Source organism: Pyxicephalus adspersus, chromosome 6, assembly GCF_032062135.1.
Source record: "Pyxicephalus adspersus chromosome 6, UCB_Pads_2.0, whole genome shotgun sequence".
NCBI classification, from domain to species: Eukaryota; Metazoa; Chordata; class Amphibia; order Anura; family Pyxicephalidae; genus Pyxicephalus; species Pyxicephalus adspersus.
In genome coordinates this window covers 44,966,446-44,986,596 of record NC_092863.1, presented here as the reverse complement: position 1 = coordinate 44,986,596, position 20,151 = coordinate 44,966,446, and the positions used below count along the sequence as shown (strand labels likewise).

The 20,151-nt window shown below is 37.9% G+C and overlaps 2 protein-coding genes across 3 annotated transcripts in view; one reads left to right on the top strand and one right to left on the bottom strand.

Annotated features, from left to right (window-relative positions):
- Positions 1–14,997, bottom strand: part of GNAZ (G protein subunit alpha z) — a 59,084-nt gene extending 44,087 nt beyond the window's left edge. The window contains exon 1 of one of the 2 annotated variants that reach the window (XM_072415565.1): positions 14,816–14,997. The gene's annotated coding sequence lies outside the window, so the exon portion shown is untranslated. The remainder of the gene's footprint in view (positions 1–14,815) is intronic. The other variant, XM_072415566.1, reaches the window with a different exon arrangement.
- RSPH14 (radial spoke head 14 homolog) overlaps positions 1–20,151 on the top strand; it is a 94,847-nt gene that overhangs the window by 59,149 nt on the left and 15,547 nt on the right. The window lies entirely within an intron of this gene.

Below are 20,151 nucleotides of genomic sequence, written 5' to 3'. Positions count from 1 at the left end.
GTATTTCCAGCTGAAACACCTAGAAAGGGACTATAGCAATTTTATCTTGGATTTGTTTGATTGGGATTGTGGCTAGCACACAGAACAATTGGCACATCCGCACCCAGCAAATTTCTCATTTATGTGTTGGTCTTATTAACCCATTACTTAGAAGACCCCTTCATGATGCAATTTTTGCTTCATCATCGTACGTGGTAAGCATAAACCCTATGTGGAAGACATTTTTGCTAAAACTCTGTGTGTCAAAAACCATTGCCATGTGGCTTTGTGTCATTGTTCTTCACTGAATTCTTTATAGTGACAATGATGGACCATGTTGTGCAATGTGCCTTGGCACTGCTGCTCCTAGTCACCAGGGTTGAAGGTGACAGAATGACAATGCAGAAGATCAATTCTGGGAGCCAACAGTTGATAGCCTGCAAGATAGATATATAGATAGATAGATAGATAGATAGATAGATAGATAGATAGATAGAATAATAGTATTTACTGCAAAGACCAAAAAACAATTTGCAATTGCAATTGGACTTTGCTTAGCCTGAACCCCATTAAAATGTTTGCTGCTGGGACCTCATTCAAATAAAGGTTGTTCTTGGCTTGAGTTGCTTACATTTCTTCCTTGACATGTTATCCTTCCCTTTACCTCCATATCTTATTACAGTCAAAAGAACAATGGATATTTATCTTTTTTGATAAAAATTGATCTTTAACAGAAGAGTATTACGTAACCTGTAAGCATAATTGATTACTGAAGGAAACAGACTACATACCACACCCCTGGGGTCATATTATGCCATGGGATCAATAACCAAGCACTGAAAAATGCAGACACAGAAGTTTGTATGTCAGCCACAAGAAACATATTTATTGCATGGAAATAGGTAATTTCTAAATCTTACTCTTTACATACACTTATTTTACAAACATTTTGTACAACAGTGTTTCAAAGTGAAAGCACCCAAGGACACCTCTGTTCTCTGACACTAGGGTGTTGGGGCTGGGTAAAGGAAAAGCCCAAAAAAAAAAGCAATGAACTAAGTCCTTCTGCATTCCAGACCTTCTATATGCTGAGTTACTAATTAAAAATAAAGCATTACTATATAAAAAATGATGTATGCTTAGTGGGTCACCTTAAAGATTGTCAGGAACTAAATGGAAAATGAGAAAAGCCTGTCACAGTAACCAATCAGTACCAATGTAGTTTTTAAGAATTCCAATCAGAATCTGGACAACAAAAAACATCTATTTTTTAAGTCAAAGTGACAAACTCCTAAAGTCCCTGTATACTACTTTTAACTTTGAATTTAGAAACAAAATCTTTTTCCAATAGTTTTATATCAAACTGTACACATAAGATATTTTGATCAATTGTATCATGTATGCAATGCACTCTGTGCTGGTTAATAATGAGTATTTTCACATTCAAATGGAAAAACTCAATGTACATATGTGCCTGCAGAAAGCCATGCAACTACAGGACCTTCTCATGCTTTTTTTTTTTGAGCTTTTACAATTGTAAGAAGTCTGGCATTTTTTATTCTATTTTTCTCTTGACTTAGGCTGTCACATGGTCAAAAATGATTGGCCTGGCCATCAGCTGAATTCAGAGATCGAAGCAAATAAATGGGTATTTTGTTTACAATTGTTTGTATATTTTTTATTATTAGAATCTGACCTTTCAGTTTTGGATTTAGCTCCACTCACTTCCTAAAAGCTGCTGTAGTAGTCTTGTTTAGCATTAGAACAAATATAAAGTTTGTGTGACACAAATAAATCTTCACAACCATCTTAAAGGAGTCCTAATCTTAGTGGGGGCATATCAGTGTGCCATAGTGCTATAATGCATACTTAATGTTGGGTTTGGGCTTTTGTATAGTGAAGCCCATAAGCTTTAGTTGTTGTATATGTGTGACAATTCTGCTGCCTATGTTAGTCAATTTTCAGTGTGACCAGTAATTCCAAATATAACCTAAATCCTAAATAATTAATTTGAATAGATGTCAAGTTTTGGTTTTGGTGTCAAGTATGTATATAATACAATTACATTTTACAACATAGAGTATGTGATTGTATTCTTGTTTGTAAAAAAATATTTCATTTGTATTTATTTTGAATGAGACTGGAATTTTGTGGACAGTCTTTCTAGATTTTCTTTACAATTGATACCAGGCACAGCTTGTACCAGTGCACATCCTGTATAGCACCTGCAGACCTGTAATGTGATAAGCTGCTTCACACTGTCACTTTCACCTTCACACCAAGACACCCTTTACTTGCTCCCAAAAGTAAACAGTCTGAAGACTGATTTTCTCATTTCAAGGTCATCAAGACTTGTGCTTCTTTTGTTAAAACCTAGAGCCATCTAGGTTTTAAAAGCATGCAGTAAAAGCATTATGTAAAAACTAAGAATTCAGCTGCAGCATTTACTAGCAAAAATCAGGTTGGCAAATGACCATCCTCAAGCTTGTCACTAACAATATTGACCTAGATTTTTTTTCAGTTGGTTATGGTTTTGCCCTTCTTATCATCCATTCCTGTACATGGAAGTTATAATTTTCGGTTAGCACACTTTGAAATGTCTAGGAGACAGTGGGGGAGTATTCATCTGGTCCTGACTGTTTCAGGCGTCAAAGATAATGCAATTGGCTGTGTTCCAGTACAAAATCAAGTAGTGCCAGCTTCCTCAAAAACATGTTCCACTACAACCAGAAGGTTTGCAACATGGTTTTGTGCTTGTTAAAAGGGATGCTAGTTGTCAGGGGAAAATTGTAAGTATTCATGCAAGAATGGATACCCTTTTGTGCATTTTATCAATAGGCTGATGGTTTAAAACATTTAAAGGCAGGAGTAATATTAGTGACGTAATGTTAGAAAAGTATTTTAAGATTGACCCCTTGTAAGGATATTTCAGACTGACATACATCTGAGACACAATGCACTCTAAAAAACATAATTTTTTTCTGTCTTGCTTTCTCCTTCCCCCTACATCCACCTTCTAAAGCTGTGATAGTTCTCTTTCAATATACATTTTCAAGCTGCAACTCTAGTGAAAGCTTTGAGACCCTGTGGGACAATTGAGGCTAACTGGACTGATGCAGCTGAGAAAATGACACTAGACAATTATTCTGAGAGATTCTCTCAAACACTAGGACTGATTCCTGAGAAACAGAGCAAGGAACGATAGAGAAAGGAAAGGTAGAGATACCACTTATATAGATACATGTTTAATTTTACCAAATGCAGCCTTCAGCCTAAATCCCAACCAGTTACTTTAGACAACAGCCACATTTTCTGAACATCAGCCCAATGTTTGACACTCACAGTACAATCTATGGGAAGAATGTCATCTAGATGTACCATCAACTATCTAATATAGGGGCATAACTAGATATAAATTGAATAATTGTTCAAATTAAGCATAACTAAACCTATCCTTTACAATCGAGGAGTCATTTTAGACTCCAATTTTATTCCAATCTGCAGTTTCCATGGTACAGCACATGTGGTCAGCAGACACCGGCACTTTGAAGGTTTTAATGTTCATCTAGAGAGTTGAGAGAGTTGACTTAAACACCCTGGGTATTATGACAAGTTTTACCAGAGGAATGTGTTACATGTAACCGGTTTTGGGCCATACAAAAGCCATACGCAAACCGTCTTTGTGTCGCCCGATTTTCAGTTTGATCAGTTTATTAGATTTACATGAGTAGAAAATCTGGAATGGGTTTCTTAAAAATAACTTGCTACTGGTTGGCAAAGGTTTTCCATCATAGGCCAGATCCATTCCAGGTTTGCTGATTCTCCTATGATAGTCTATACCTTTGATAAATAGAGCCATATAAATGCAAATGCAAAGTATTTTGCTCAAATAATCCTAACTATCCAGTTATGTTTTGTGAGCACTATGTCAAGTTCAACCCAGTTTTTGCTAGTTTGGGATAAACTTTCATTGACTAAAGAAAGATGAATAGGGAGGTGTAAAAGCAAAGGCAAAGGACAACAGTGTTTGTAGTAGCTGCAACCAAAACGTTCAGTGCACACAATCTCCAGGATATACACGCTTGCAAGATATAGCAAGTGCATGTAATAGAAACATGTAAAAGCAAATCTCATGTGCTCTTTCACTGCTGGCATGCTAGATTCCATCTACCCACAGAGGAATCTTCCCCCAGAGCTGTGAATCTGGGCTTTCGTCACAAGCAGTGTTGGCAAAGCTGTTATAGTGCGCAAATGGGAATTTAGCCCGGTAAGCTAAATCTTTATATATTTTTTTATTTGAATTACCATGTTTGGAAGTAAGGGGTAAAGCACAGATACAAACTGCCCAGAAAATTCTGTTGTGGTGCCTATAAAGCTGCACATCTGAGTCCTTTGAAATATTAGTGTTTTTATTCGCTCAGCAGGCATGCTGATATCATGTAATCCAGTTATTTATCAGTCAGAATCAGCTGACAAGGCAGACACATTTCTGCAGCTGTAGGGCAGGCTGACTTTTAGATACCAGAATGTAGGTTTTTTTTTTTTTTTTTTGTTCATGGCTACATGTAAGGCAATGTGCTTTCTTTTATTCTGCTCATTGTAGTGAAGCTTTAGAATAAGATGATATTCTGGGATTCTATTAATCTATTGGTCGAAAAGATTCAGCATAGGCGCCCTTCATGCATGCAAATGTCATTCAAGCTCACTGACCTAAATCTCTATCATCTTTTATTTTATACTTGGACAATACATGAAAACCCATATCCTTCCTTTCTTTGTGTGCATATTTTGAATTCTGATGTAAAATAATGTACACACACACTGATTTTTTCTAAAAAAAAATCCTATGAACAAATATGTTATATTTTGTAGTCTGCCAGTCATTGGACTTAATTGATGCATGTGTTTTTAGACTTTTTATACTTTCACCTGGTCTAAAGAAGGCACACAAAGGTTAACTAGACAAGGCTGACAACACTGCATGTAATTTCAGTGCAGCACAGGAGGTCATAGGCTCCTAAGGTGCAACTAAACCCATTTAATAGTAGTCACCTGTCCCTTTTTTATCCTGGGCACTGCCATATTGTTCCTCTTCTTTTCCTCGTTCTGATTTTTACTTTTTCATTGACGAGGACAGGATGACTCCACAGGTGCATGGGAGTTCATTCAGCCCTGGCAACCACAAGGGAAGCCGATATGTGCCAGGTATCCCAGCATGCACAGCTCAGCAAACTTGACAGCTGAAAGGAGCAACCAGGCAGGTAAGATTGCTTATCTCCTGTACACTTAACATCAATTGTATATTTACCATACCCAAGCAAATAAGAGAAGGTGATAGATGGGGCTGGAAATACAGCATTAGTAGGGTGGGGGTAGAAAAGGTTTGCTGGACACCCAGGTTGTCGCTCCCATGACAGTCAATCTTCTCCAGTCTTGGAGAGCTTTAGTAAATCAGACCCAATATGTTATCAAATATATCTATAAAGCGTGGAGATGACTTCCACCAAACATTCATTGGTGATGGATCAATCACTGTCATTCAAGCCTTTTGCTGCCACCAACATAACACAGTGGCAGCATCAGCATGTAATAAAATTTTTTTGATCTTTTTTATAATGAGCTGCTGTTTTTCCTGTAGAAGAGATTCAGGTGGCTGTAAATGCAGCAACTCCCTCTATACTGCTAATCTCGCCTGGGTAATATGAACTCAAAAGAGCTGAGCTCTTAGCATTTCCAAGTTTAGCGCAATCAAACCCCAGCCACTCTGCTTAGGGGAGAAATTGATCAAAAAAAGTGTTAAAAAAATTAGTTTAATAAAACTAGTAACCTCCCTAAGAAAAAATTAATAGCCCCCTGCCCCCAAGTATTACTATCACTATTATGTGTTTACACGCATATGAACACCAATGCATACGTTGATTGCACGTGTATGAATACAACACATAATAGGTATTGTCACACATGCCAGACTGACGGCAGTAATTCTAGGGTCATATTTCATGGTTAACGGTAAACTGACTGCATGTTATAAGGCTTTTAAAGTATCAAATTTAGGTAACATATATTTAAATCTTGACATATTTGGTATCTCTTTACTCGATACACTAGGGTTATGTGTTTTTGAGCACTAAAATAAATTTGAGTGCATGTTTACTATACATTTGATAACTACTATTATTTTATTTTACAGGGTCATTGCTTTTAGTAAATATATAATAGGGGTTAAGTAGCCTTAGGCCTATAATGTGCATTTTACATGTGTGCAAGAACAAATGATTCACCTGAAGTGAATGTTTGCTGAATGCCAAATAAGTGTTTTATAAATTGACCCTTTAATGTTGCAAGAAATCTTGGGCGGAAGAGTATAGAAGCACCCCATGTGTAAACTTGAGGCCCTGCTGTAACATTCCCGTCATTATAGTCCTCTCACAGAATATTCTCCTATTGTTAGAATCTCTCTCCTCCCACTGAGACTTACATTAGGAATGATGTACTTGTCAGATTTTATAGACAAATAACTGACAGATTGTCCAAAATACAGTATGTCTAGTTGGTTCCTCTGTATGCCAATTAAGCTCACAGCTCTGTGTTTTTCCTATCTGATTATCAGTAGGACATCTGTCTTTAAATTACCGGTATATCTATAGTTACATTTTTTTGTAGAATAGGGGGAGGGCTGTGCTGTGTTTATTTTTGGTGATCTGTGTCTCTTTAGAGAGACTTCCCTTTACTTCTTGTTTTGTAGACACAACAGGAAATGGGCAAATTTTAGGAAAGTAGTCAGGGGAACAAAAGACCCTCATTGGAAGTTTTTCCCTTTATTTATTTACTGTTCTTGTGCAAACTCACAACTTTGCTCACTTTTGTGTCTGGTGAGATTGGTCTGCAGAACAATTAAATTAGTAAATTAGAGATAACAATAAAAAGTTGACAGAGGTTGGCATGGCTTACCACTTTAAACCTTATAGTTATTTATACTTTATTTATTCTACTTAGGCCCAGGTAAATATAAAACAAATACTACAATGATATATACAATAAAATAAATACATTTATTTAAATGTAAATGTAACTTTAGTAGAAGACAAGAGCAAGAAAATCACATAATCTCCTGGCTTGCCCACTGAGTTTAACAATACATTTTTAGTTAACATTTTGCATGCAGTAAACAAAAAGACAAACAATAGTCAAATAGTGAGTTAGTTACTGTAGGTAAAGGTAAAGACTAAACTTGCATGCATGTTGAAAGAAAATTGCAACTGCTTAAAATAATAACTAGCAAGCTTATCTGAAGCAAATTGGGTATTTTATGTAAAAAAAACTTGGACAAACATGTATGTAAAACTACTTATACGTTACTACAGTGCTGGACTTAAGTACAGACCACAGAATGAACATTTATCAGAATGATGAAGGATATAATACCTACAAGGGTCAATTCTTCAGGAACCACTTCTGTACAGCATTGTCTACCACAGAATAATCAGGACCTACCTAAATATGGAAGTCACTGAGTAGCTTGTGAGACTTCAGTCATGCTCGCCAATGCTCTTCAGCACATTCACCTTTCTGGCATATGATTCATTACCAAGTTGCTGGTCCTGAGCCTCTCTGGCTAAAATAGCATTTTTTATCTCCCTATGTAGTCTGTGTGCAGCCTATTAGCTTCCATGCAAGTTTAGGAAGATTTGAGAAATATTCTCAATTATAATATGTGATTACTGGACATGAATTAGGCTCTGGCTAAAGAAATGTTGCTTGTTGCCATCACAAGTTAAATCTTAAATATCTTTGAAATAGGTAAGCTTGTCAAATTTTGGGGGACCCATATACTTCTCTTTGTAATAAGTATTAATATGATTAATATGCATATTCTTCTTATCTGTCTATTTAGAACATTTAGAGACCCCCCCCCCCCCCATGAGGATTACAAGCACAGGGGTAGCAGGGGTAACACACAGCAGTCAATTTAGTAATGTGTTGTCTAAAAAAAGTCAGTAAATACCCTCTGAAAATTCTGACTTGTTTGGCCTTATATGCACAAAATTCATAAAAAACAAGGATGAAGGTATGGAAGTTGTACCATTGGAAGTACAGTGTTCACATAGACACAGTTCTTTATTCATGTATGAGTACATTGTGTACTGTTGTGAATCAGGACTAGGGTTACACTCACTTCCTGTAGACTAAAATTACGCTGCCAGGGATTAACATTTCAAGTATTATTTGTAGATTTTCAAATGTTGTACATCTTTTCTGGCTGGCAGACTAGTCAGACTGGCTTTGGCTCTGTGCGATGCATTTATTGCCTTGGTAGGTAAATATCTTTAAAGATTGTTACATTTTTGCTGTAGCTTCTTTCCTGATCTTTAAACATGAGCTAGTTAAACAGTGCAGTAATGCTTCTGAAAGTGCAACAAACATCTTCTAGGAAAAGACATCAACAACTTACTAAGATCATTACAACGTTCATTGTAAACTAAATGTATCTCCATATGGTTGGTTTAACAACTCTTCATCCACTTTGTCATCAGTAAATTGACAACATCATATAAGACATCAGCCAAAAAGACTCTTCTAAAAGAAAAATAGTTTCCTAAATTCACTGAAATGGAGATTTAAAATCCAAACAGAAAAAGGGCTCATATTTGTGTTATTTTCAAGTCTCAAGACATTCTCATTCCAGTCAAATCTTAATGAAAATGTGCTAAATTCAGCATCTAACACACTGCACTCTGTGGTCCCATCTGCCTTCCCTCTATGTCACTGCAAGAGAGTTTAGTGATTTAAAGCCTGGTGGAAAGAATCATCAGGCATCCAACACAGGAAGGAAGAGAGGTCACATAAGGACATTGAAAAAACTTGGAAAGCCTAATGTACACTTTTGGCATCCCATTAAAAAATATTTATTATTAGACAAATCTCCCCTGCAAAGTCCCCCAAAAACCTGATTCTGCCAGTAAAGATGACAAAATGTCACTTCTTATAATGGTTTGGCAACAATGCTTCATGCTCCTGAAGTCAGAGTAGAGTTGCCACTCTCATGTAGGCTATGCTTACCTGTACTACATTAAATTGTAATTGTCACTGCTGATTCATAGGCCTCTAACTTATCAGCACCTGGCTACACCCCTACCTTTTTCTCGATTGACTGAACTCTGTTGCTGCAACTCTTGTAGTGTGAGTTAGGAGGAGGAAGTGTTTTATTTACTTTACGAAGTCTGTGCATCACATTGAATTTGGTACTTGAATAAATATGGAGTATCTCCAGAGGTGTGTAAATCACAAGATGTGGACAAGAATAACAAACATTTTAACATTCATGCATTTAAATTGTAGTTAACAGTTAGCATGCAGTTCCACTTTAAAGTTGCTATTTCTTGGCAGTTACTCATTCAGCTAGTCATTGTTAGCTCTTACTGTCTGATGGAAACTGTAGCAATGCAGACACCCATGACTAGGAGTCAAGATAACTATACATAGGGTATTTAAAGAACAACACAAAGCACTGTGACAATGTCCGCTAGCACTGTCTGAGTGTAAAGGTTGTGACATCAGCAACCTATCAAAGGAATAGGAGCTAGACAAGTCAATTTGCAGTGTCAGGATATTATCGGAACAACTCACGTCACCAAAGTATTTCTGTTCATCGTGTTTCACTATCTTCAAAATATCTTCTTGGCAACATATTTTCAGTATTACGGGTTACTGAGGGGGAAGGGGATATTAGATAATGTCTGAGTCTAAATGAAGTTTGTATAAGGAAAAGAAGTTTTCTCTTTTAAGTAAGAGTTAGAAATGCACATTGAAATGAGTGTTAAACAGTTGGGAGATTTATTTTCTGACAAGCTACCTTAAGAATTGTTAAAAAAATAAGTAATAAATGTCACAGAGATAAATGTAGGGGAAAAAAATTAAAAATTATGGACACCCAAGTTCAATATTTATTAAATTGTTTAATCAAGCAGTAAAAGGTTTGCATTGACTACAGGCCCCCAAAAAAGAATCTATATTAAAAGTCTTTTTGTACAGACATATTTAATACTCCTTACAATTATTGGGTATTGGTAAGGTAAGTCAATACATTGTACAGGGCACCAAGTCCAAAATCATTATAAAGCAAGTAGGATTGAGCACTTTGTAAGTGCAAAGTGTCTACATTGGCCACCATGGAATGTTTAGAGTGTATATAAAGCTACATACATGCAGCCGCTCAGGAATTTCTACACAACAAAGGCAAACACAACTAATTGCCTTTTTTGGATCAGGGATAAATTTCTGCGGAGTAAAGAAAGTTACTATGCAAAGTATGCAATGGAACTACGGTGATTGGAAAGCATAGTGAAAGGTAGCAGTATCCTCCCCAGTGACTTTTAGCTGGGTGCACTACCAGGCACTTTTCAGTAATCACACCGGCTGTTTTTGGGTGGTTACTGAGAAGTTGGGTGACAATACAGGGGCTGCCACCCACCTATAGCTTCTTACCACCCAGTTTTAAAAAATCTGTGCAGAGAATACTGGGTCGGTGTTCCGAAGACATGGTATGTTGTCACAGACCCTACATCTTCCAGCATCAACATCTCTTATTCAATTCTCAATTATGTGACATCTATGAGCCGCAAGGGAAGTAAATGCTGGAAGACTTTCTTCTGCTACTTATTGCGAGCACATGTCTAACTGTAGTGGAGTTCACAATATAAGGACCAGAATGTCACTGACTGCTTGTCACATGCTGACCTAAATGGTGTCAAAATAGTGAAGTATCTGCATTTAGTTCCACCAGCCCAAAGTATCTTAATAGAACCAGTCTGGGGTGTAAATGCCTACCTATTAAACGGCTAAAACACTGGCTTCCTGTAAGATTCCAGATCTGATTTTTACCAACCTAAAGTTCCTCTAAAAAAGGAGTGATGCTGGAGGTTTCTACTTTTTTTTTTGCTTTTAATTATTTTTAAAAGTTTTTTAGTTGAGGTTTTCCAAAAAACGAAAAAAAAGTAGATAACAAAATAACTGGGGGTAGTCAACAATGCACAGGAGAACAAGTTATAAATTAGGGAATACGATAACATACAAGAACAACATAATTATAGTGCATTGAGCAGGTAAAAGCAACATATTAGTACTTCTTAAACACACAACTGAGCTCCGAAAACAGCTGTGGAACCCAATTTATATCCCGCCATTGGGTACACATTATATAATCTAACTTGAAATGAAAGGAAGACCAATAAAAAAGTGGGGCCTAAAAAAAGAAACAACAGCAAAGAAGAATATAAGGAAATATGGAAAGGAGGGAAAAAGAGGGTACGGCATCCGGGATCTGCCATCACAACTGAAAGCCATCGGCATATACAGGAGGAGAGAAAGACTTTAAATTGTAAGCAAATCTATGTTAAAATCGTCAGGTAAGTAAGGATGTTTCTACTTTTACTCCATAATTTAACATTAATTTAAAATCACACAGATAGAGTAGGGCCCCTTAAAACTTTAAGCACCAAGCATGTAGATTTGTGAACCCAAGTACAAGATTCCATCATGCAAAAATTTTCCCTGGGCTCTGTCACCAGAGTGCTAAAAAACTGAATCTGTGTGGCTGAAGCTTACGGCTGTAGCTGTTATGGTGTCTTTGTATTCACTACAGGTACACTTAACGTTAAGAACTTATGAATGTAATAATCATTTCAGGGTTTTCTGTTTAGATGCCCTGAAGTTAATGATTAATGCACATACTTAAAGGCATTGTCATGGAACCCACATTTGGGTGCTCCAAATAGCAGAAAAGCTACAAACCGAAAGTAGTTTTGTAAATGGTGAGATCATATAATTTTAAAAAAGATTTAGTAACTCATTCACTAGTCACAGCCATAACCATTATTTGGCTGAAGTCAGAATAACCCAATCGATTCGCTATTATCTAATGATACCACTCTACCATATGGCACTTTTTTTACCATATGCCCCTGGACTGTTATCAGTTCCTGACTCAATATTAGAATGCTGATTTGGCCAACTGCCTGCCTTACATATAACTGGTACACTTTAACAGCATTCAGGTTTTCTGCTGTTGAACAATCTAAAAATAATGATTATTGCAACCAGTAATTAAAAGTATATGTTATTTTTCTTTTCTATTGCTCTCGCAGATGTACATCTTTAGACCACTATGGTAAATTCCATGTTCTATAGCATGTTGATCCCCAAAGTATAATCATCAAAACAAATGTTATTTTATTGGCATCAGAACTAGACTTTACATAGGAACAAAAACTTTTGGTTCTTTTTTTGAACCGCTTTAGAGATCTAACCTGAAGTAGACATAAATCCTTACTGAATGCCATTTAGTTTGCTAAATCATTATGTATCATAAAAGGCTGTTTTTACCTTTTAATATGTTTACCTTATTTTTAATATTTTTTGATCAACTTCAGCTCCTCTGCTGCAACTTTCTGTATATGTATATGCTCTCCTAGATTGGCTGCAGTGCACGTCTCAGGGTGGGATTCCTGGTTGTAGCTATGCCAGTGACAGTGAACTATATCTTCATATTGTATGCTGAAGTGGCCACTTGTAGTTTCTATAGGTAGCCAACATGACAGGGTGACAGGAGAGCTATCAAAAGACAGAGTATTGTCAACCTGTGACTAAAAGTGTCTAAAGAGTACCAGGTATTATTTTAAATGAAAAGTTTCCCAAAATTACGAGCTGGGCAAGATTTGTTTATTCATATTCCATACACATTATACAGATGAAATATATTTACTAATACAAAGCTCACCAATATTTTTATTTTGAGACCACTATTACAAGAACATTAACTCCTAATCATTTACATAGGCGGGATGTTGTCTAAATCCATCCCCAGTATCTACCAGTTCAAACATGGAAAGGTAAAAAAAAAACTGTGCAAGGAAAATATGAAGTTTGCCATTGCTGAACACTTTTTGAAGATAATAACACTGAAAGGGCCATAGACAGCCAGGTATCTGGTATTTTCAGAGAGAGGAGATTAGTAACAACCTTTAAATTTCCCTCTGTACAGGATTCCTGCCATCAATAGCTCACTGGTAGTAGAAAAAAAAGTTTGCCTTTTATGAGGGATGATTGTACCTTATACAATCTGCTTTTTTTGGTAGAATGCCAGATCCAAGTAATGTATAGGGTTATTGTATTATTTATTGAACTCCAGCCGGAAAGAATACCTGTATGTTGGTTAGAGGTTAATAAAGGCGGCAAAAATATTTTAAAATCACACAGGATAGTAGTCATTAGGTCATATTTATTTTCTCCAAGACTGGAGAGGATACACTTTCATCATTGAAGCTGGGTGATCTAGCAAACCTGAAATGAATCTGTTCCACATTTGAAAACATTTGCTAACAAATCCATTCCAGCTTCACTGATGAAAATGTATCCTCTCCAGCCTTGGAGAACTTTAATAAATCAGGGGCACTGTGTCAAATAATAACGTCATTGTGGATGGTAAAAACATCCAAAAATATTATTCCACCAGTCAATAAAAGTATGTGACTAGATTGACTGGTTTCTTGCAGATATTTTTGTGTTCTGCTTTTGGAAATTTGGCTTATTTATATGATGTGATAACCAATGGCAATCCGCATTAGCTAGTCAGAATGGACATGAATTGTAACCTAATTTTTAATTGATTGTAATGACCTTCAATGTACTGTTAGACATGTGTATTACAAAGTACTTTCATCACTTGCTGTATTTTGTCTTTCAAATTTGTCAAGTGTGGGAGTTTGCTAATCAATCTAGATGTTGTAGTTTTATTTTACCTTTTGTGTTATGTGATTTGATTGAATTAGCAAGAAGATTGCAGAATTGCCCAGTATGGGTTATAAAATGCTGAAACAACTTTGCAGGTTACTTTATGAAGACCAAGACTGGTATTATAAAATGATGATACAAGGATTATATGACATGATACCACAAACACTACAGGTCATCAATCAGCAAGACCACATTAACTACAATGATATAAATGCAGCATTAAGTAAAAGTAGTCAGGTGACCAGTTTTCGTATACTTCATTTAATCCAAATGAAGTGCAGAATGTAATATAGTTCATGCCATATGTATGATGTCAAGCCTCCAATGGTATTCAGTACAAATGACATTCCTCTTCAATCTGTCAGTAAGCCAACACACAGTGCTGTGCAGCCTTGTTCAGTGATAGAACTATTCCATTCTATCCAGCACACAGCATGTAATAATCCTCGTCCAGCCACACTGGCTGCTGCATAGCATATATCTGTGATAATCTCCATCAGATAGCGCCGCTTATTATTGTGCAAGCCACACATCTGACACATTTTCTGCTGCAAATCACAGATGTTCCCCGGTCTCATATGGCAATTCCAAGCCTCCCATCGTCAAGTGTGGCAGGCTTGAAAAGCACATCTGTTCCATGAAATCCTGCAAGCTACACCTCGCTGCCATAGCATGCATTGGATCTCAGAAGTAAAAGTCACACTGCAATCGTTTCCCTAACGAATCCATAAACACAAATGCATCAAAAGGGTTCCTCTTCCCTACTTTCCGGATGATCAACTCTATGGAGGCTAGCAGATGCCACTACAAGGGAAGGTCATCGCTGCCTACATACATATGCATGGAGATCTATATGTCAGCACATCATACACATATATGCACCAGCACCCACCCTGAACAGACCTCTCATGCCTTGCTATCAGTGACAGCCGCACCCTGCACCTTGCTTGCTAATCCCCCCTCAGCCCTTCGCTGCTTGTGATAATTGTGGGGTTCGGTTCTGGGGAAAGGGTCAATGAAGGATAACATGCTGAACCCCTCTTACCTACTGCAAGCTCCAGCTCAGTGATGCATCCAGCATGGCTCGCATAGACACTGCAGGAGGAGGAGGGCAGCCCAGTGAAAGCTCTCAGCTCCCTAGGATTAGCCCTTCATGGTGTGTAGCCGGTGAGGAGCGTCCTGTCATGCAGGGGGTGCTGAGTGTGTCCTGTGATAGAGGAGGGAGAGGCCGTCCTGTGACAGGGGAGGGGAACAAGCTGCCTTCTCTATAGAGTAATAGGAGGAGAGAGAGGCGGGTGATAGGACAAGGAGGGGACGGCCATGGAGGAGGGAGCTGCTCTATGATAATGGCTGGAGGAGTACTGAGGTTCTGTATGGGTGGGGCTGGCTGTCCTGGGTTTATTGTACCCGCTTAGTATCCCTCCATACACCACTGGGAACCGGGAGCACCGAGGTGCCCTCACATGGCCTTATTATAACATATGGCTTGCTTGTGCTGCACCTGCCTGCTGTATATGGCGGGAGGAGAATTGGGGACCCTTCACCCCTATCACAGCCCACTGAATGTGTGGTGTGAGGTAGCAGGGCACAGAGTCCGCATTGCCTTGGCTGTGCCCGCCCAGCGCCCTACAGGCGGATGGAGTGTGAGGTGAAATGTGACGTGGCTCTATAATACTGGGGAGAGCCAGAGAAATACAGTTACCATGGCAACCACTATAGTACATCACATGGTAACGGCAGCATGTGGCTTGTGGGACAGACACGTAGACGTATGAGACATTTGTATGGTGCTGACACAGCTGCCAGTGGTCATTGTTCTAATAATGTCACAGTATGACCCCAACACTCCATTACACCTGAACACATGTGTGACTCAGACATTTATATCTATGGAAACCATGTACATGACTAGTAATAAAATCACCTCACTGTGGTGTCCAAAACATCTTCTCCACTAGTCCTTCCACTATACCTGGATAGAGCAGAGAATGTTCAGAATTCCTGTCACACTGCACTGTAGTAGGAGAGATTCCTTAAATCCAAAGCCCTGCAATTTACCAATCCCTATTCCACCCATGGGCTCCACCATCTTCCTTTCTTTAGCCATCGTGATTGGCTATTGGAGTTTGCCAGGTTTCCCTGGCTACCAAAGCTGACGTATGCATGCACATTTCAGGCAAGGTACATCACCTTTACAATAACCACCTGTCTGATTCTTAATTTTGTATACCAGGACTTTAGTTTCACTTTTATTTCTTGTCTGGTAAAAAGTTATCACTCCAGAATAACTCTTATCTCTAGAAGTATTTTTTTTTTTTTTAAAGTGAACTAAAGTAAGGCTTTTACGCTTCCATGATCATGCAGGTCATTATTGCAGAAAGGGACAGGCGATGTCTATTCTGCAGTAATGTGTCTGATTGCATTTCTAGCTTTAGAGCTGCTTTGGCATCAAAGTCAGCTTTGGTTGCCAGGGAAGCCCAGCAATTCTGGCTTCCCCTGCGTATGCTGAGCATGAATGAACTCCCATGGGCCTATGGGGGAGTTACATCACACCAGCACAGCCAATCAAGATGGCCCAAGATTGTAGGAGGAAGAAGAGAAGTAAGATGGCAGCGCCCTGCGATGCAAGGCGGGTAGGTGAGTTTTATGAGTTTAGTTCCCCTTTAAGTTAGGAAATGCTGGAACACTTTGTTCGCTTTGTTTTCCCTGACTTCCTGTCTGGTAAAATGTAGAATGCAAAACAGGATGTGAGGGGAAAACTCTTGAATGAAGACACTTAAAGCTAAAAAAAATATATTAATGACATTTGAGTTAATATATACTTTAAATAAATGCACACCTGCAGGTTAGAAGTTCAAGTTAAAGCTGAATCCCAGTTTACAACAGTTTGTATTTTTGTCCATCATGTCTTAAGATTTTCACAGTCCAATCTGGCAGGTGACTTGATCTTTATCTGCTGCAAGTTAATTTTTACTTACAGATCTCCTCCATACTCCAGCCGGTGACCTTACAGTGAAAGGAGAAGCAGCAGTCTGATGATCATAGCTAGTGTCACTCCCCCCTCTTTATCAGCATATGGCTCCCAATGCAACACACCTGACTGGCTCCTTTTGCTGCTTCTCACTCTACCAGTCTGGGACTTGTTGTACAGACACTGCAAAAGGCGTGTAACTAGCTAAAATCAGGTACTAATACTCCTTGTATTACCAAATAAACATAGAGCCATATTAGTATCTGCCTTTTATATCTGCCTTGAGTTCAGCTTTAGCTCCATATCTGCATACTGGTTCCAGGTTGATTCCTCAGAAAGTAGTGAAACTATTGGTCCTGCATGTCAGCATTTTCTGGTGAAGAAGTCAGAAATGACAGCCTGTTCATTCTTTGCTCATCAGGACCATACTTAATATAATGACATGTTGCTGCCCTAAGCACACAGGGATGATGATAATGAGCTTTTATACAAGCTTTGCCCTTTGTGTCTTGTCATATAATATATACTAATGCTGGAAAACATTAATTGGGGGCAGCATGCAGAAGCTATTTTTCAGATTTATTAGGCCACCAAACTAAAAAAAGAGAGATCATTTGAAAATACGTTTATTGTACGCTTGTGTTCACACCTTTTTGCTCACATTGGTGTGTTCTTGTGCTATTTTTTTACAATGGTCCCCTAAATCAATAAAGCCATGTAGAGTAACGTATTGCCATATGCTGTTCAGTGGCAGTTTATTGCATGTTGGAGTGCAGTTTTAGCTAATTCAAAAAATGCAAGACGCTGCAATGCACATTAACACACATGTGTTACTACATTACACAGTTGTGAAGCCAGCCTAAAACCAAGAATGTATTTTTGCAGGCTTCTCCAACCAAGAGATGTACTTTAATAGACAAATTATATTTTTCAGGTTTTGTAGGGGAGAGTTAGATCCTCTGTCAGAGTGTAAATGTGTCTCCGCTGGGGGATTCACCCCTTTATTTGTTCCAATGATCATTGCCAATAACACAGGCTTTCAGTGGAAATACAACATTTTGGGCTATATTCATTGAACAGGGAATCTGACATTCCATCAAACGCTCGCTGGTGGAAATAAATTACTGCCATTGAAACACATGGACCTAGAAGATTCCCAACCCCTGTTGTTTGAGGAATTGTCAGATTCCCTGTTTAATAAATACGCCCTTTGAGTTTTCATCTAATAGGGACGCCAGTTCCTGTGATGACCCAAGGGAATCAAATTACGGTACCTTTAGAGAGGTTTCTTCTCATTTGCAATTGTCCTGTTGCATTTCATGGGCAGGAAGTGAAAGGAATTCTTTCTAGTGATGTGCAGACAACAAACAAACACCTGACCTGAGATTTTAACCTTTCCAACTTTATAGAAAACAAAAAAAATACTGGAAATACTCTTCCTACTGCATATTAATTTTAAATTATACTCCAAACCTTCTATATCAGACTATAATCTGGTGCCTTACCATCCATCCATCTTTACCCCCTGGTTAGTATAATAGGAATAGGTGTCCTAGTCTCATGGATAGCCACTATATGGATAGATAGGTCACAAATATAATTTACTCCAACAAGGTTATTTTGATTCACTGAACGTTGCATATAAAAGACATTTTTAGTGCTTGCCACTGGAAAAATTGAGGGGTGTTAGTGTCATCTCAAAGGGTAGCAGTTGACTGATCATTTCTACTAATATAAAATAGGATGTGATCACCACTAGCACTGCGTCACTATACCCACCCCTCCCTGGTGACAATCAGGTATGTATACACTGCTCTGCTACATATTGAGCAGCAGTAAATGTTCGAAGAGAGTTCTCTGTTCTGCTTCAGAGAAGCATGACATGAATGAAAGTTGAATGAAACTAATAAGATTTTATTTTGTTTTGACCTTACTTTATTCTTTCAAATATTTGGCATTTTACAATTAAAAGTAAATTACAAGCTTTTTAATCAAATGCTGTAGTATTGTTATGGGTACAAGGAATCGCTTGTGCACCAACTTTACCCATAAAATGTGTCTCAGCTTCTCAGTTGTCCGATATTTTGTAGGGCCCCCGTTATGTAGTGTTCAATTGAAAGAGTCAGAAACCATGCTGGCAACGTAGATCTGAGGACTGCACAGTTAAAAAGGCACCAACTATCAGTCTCCAAGTGAATTTGTACCCTTTGATTTCCTCAGAAATGGCCATCCCTATAGGTCTATCTCTTTAAAAACATTTACTGCAAATAGCAGCATTGATGACAGACAAAGTAATTCCTCCATGTAGTCTTTCTATTGTGTTTACCTATTCTGAGACCAAAAAAAGGGTGGCACATAGTCACAAACAATACAAAAGTATACTGTGATATTAAAATAATACTTTTTCAGCATTAAGTGCTGAACAAACACTTTCCCCACTCCATATATAACTACCAATCTGTAAATCTATAGGTCAATAGATTTATGCCCTTGGGCCTTGCCATCTGCATTTTACAGCAGACAAAAAACAAATATTTAAATAATAATATTTTTTTCAGTCTTTGTTCATCCAGTGTTGGAGATTTGTTATACTTTAGTCTCATTTACAGCCATTCTCCTTAGCTGATAGCAGTGGAAATCTGTCTGGCCATCTGAAGATGTAGCCAATTAGTTTCATAGTTTGACTAGTGCATTCATAGTTGTCTATTGAAACAGCTGTTGTAAAGAGGATCCTTTTGATCAGTTCTCTTTTAGTAATAGTTTTCACCAACAGAACTTCTATGGTAGGGATGGCTGAGTATGTGGTCTGCTTTTCAGTTCCAAGCTGGCACAATCTTGGCCTTCAGAGTTGCTTCTGTTTCTTGTCCTTTCTTTATTTCGTTTGGTCATGGTGGTTGTGATGATGGTCGTGGTGCAAAAGGGGATACCAATTGAATGGATAATAGCCACAGATCCTAGGATCAGAGCGAAGCCCTTGCACACATGTGTCTTCTTAGCACACCATCCAAGCCTCACTCTTGGCTATTTGTGGTAACAAGTGAATAAAGTACATCTGAATGCATAATGCAACCATAAAAATAACAAAATCAGACGGACAATGTAAGGTATTGCAGCAAAGTAGCCGTCATTGTGATTGAAATTAACAGGATATCACATTACTATATTTAAAAAAGTTACAATAATTGAATATACCTGGTGGATAAGATGATCAATAATAAATGTTGTAGAGCTCTTTCCTTCTTTATTAACAAGCTCAATAAGCAATGAGCTGTTGGTCATTTTACCAGGCTTAGTTTTTTCCTTCTCATCCTGACCAAGGCTAACAAATCAGGGTAGGGTCCCTGTAAATACCAATATTTCAATAAATTGTCTATAATCCAGATGATATGAAAAACATTTACCTGGTTACA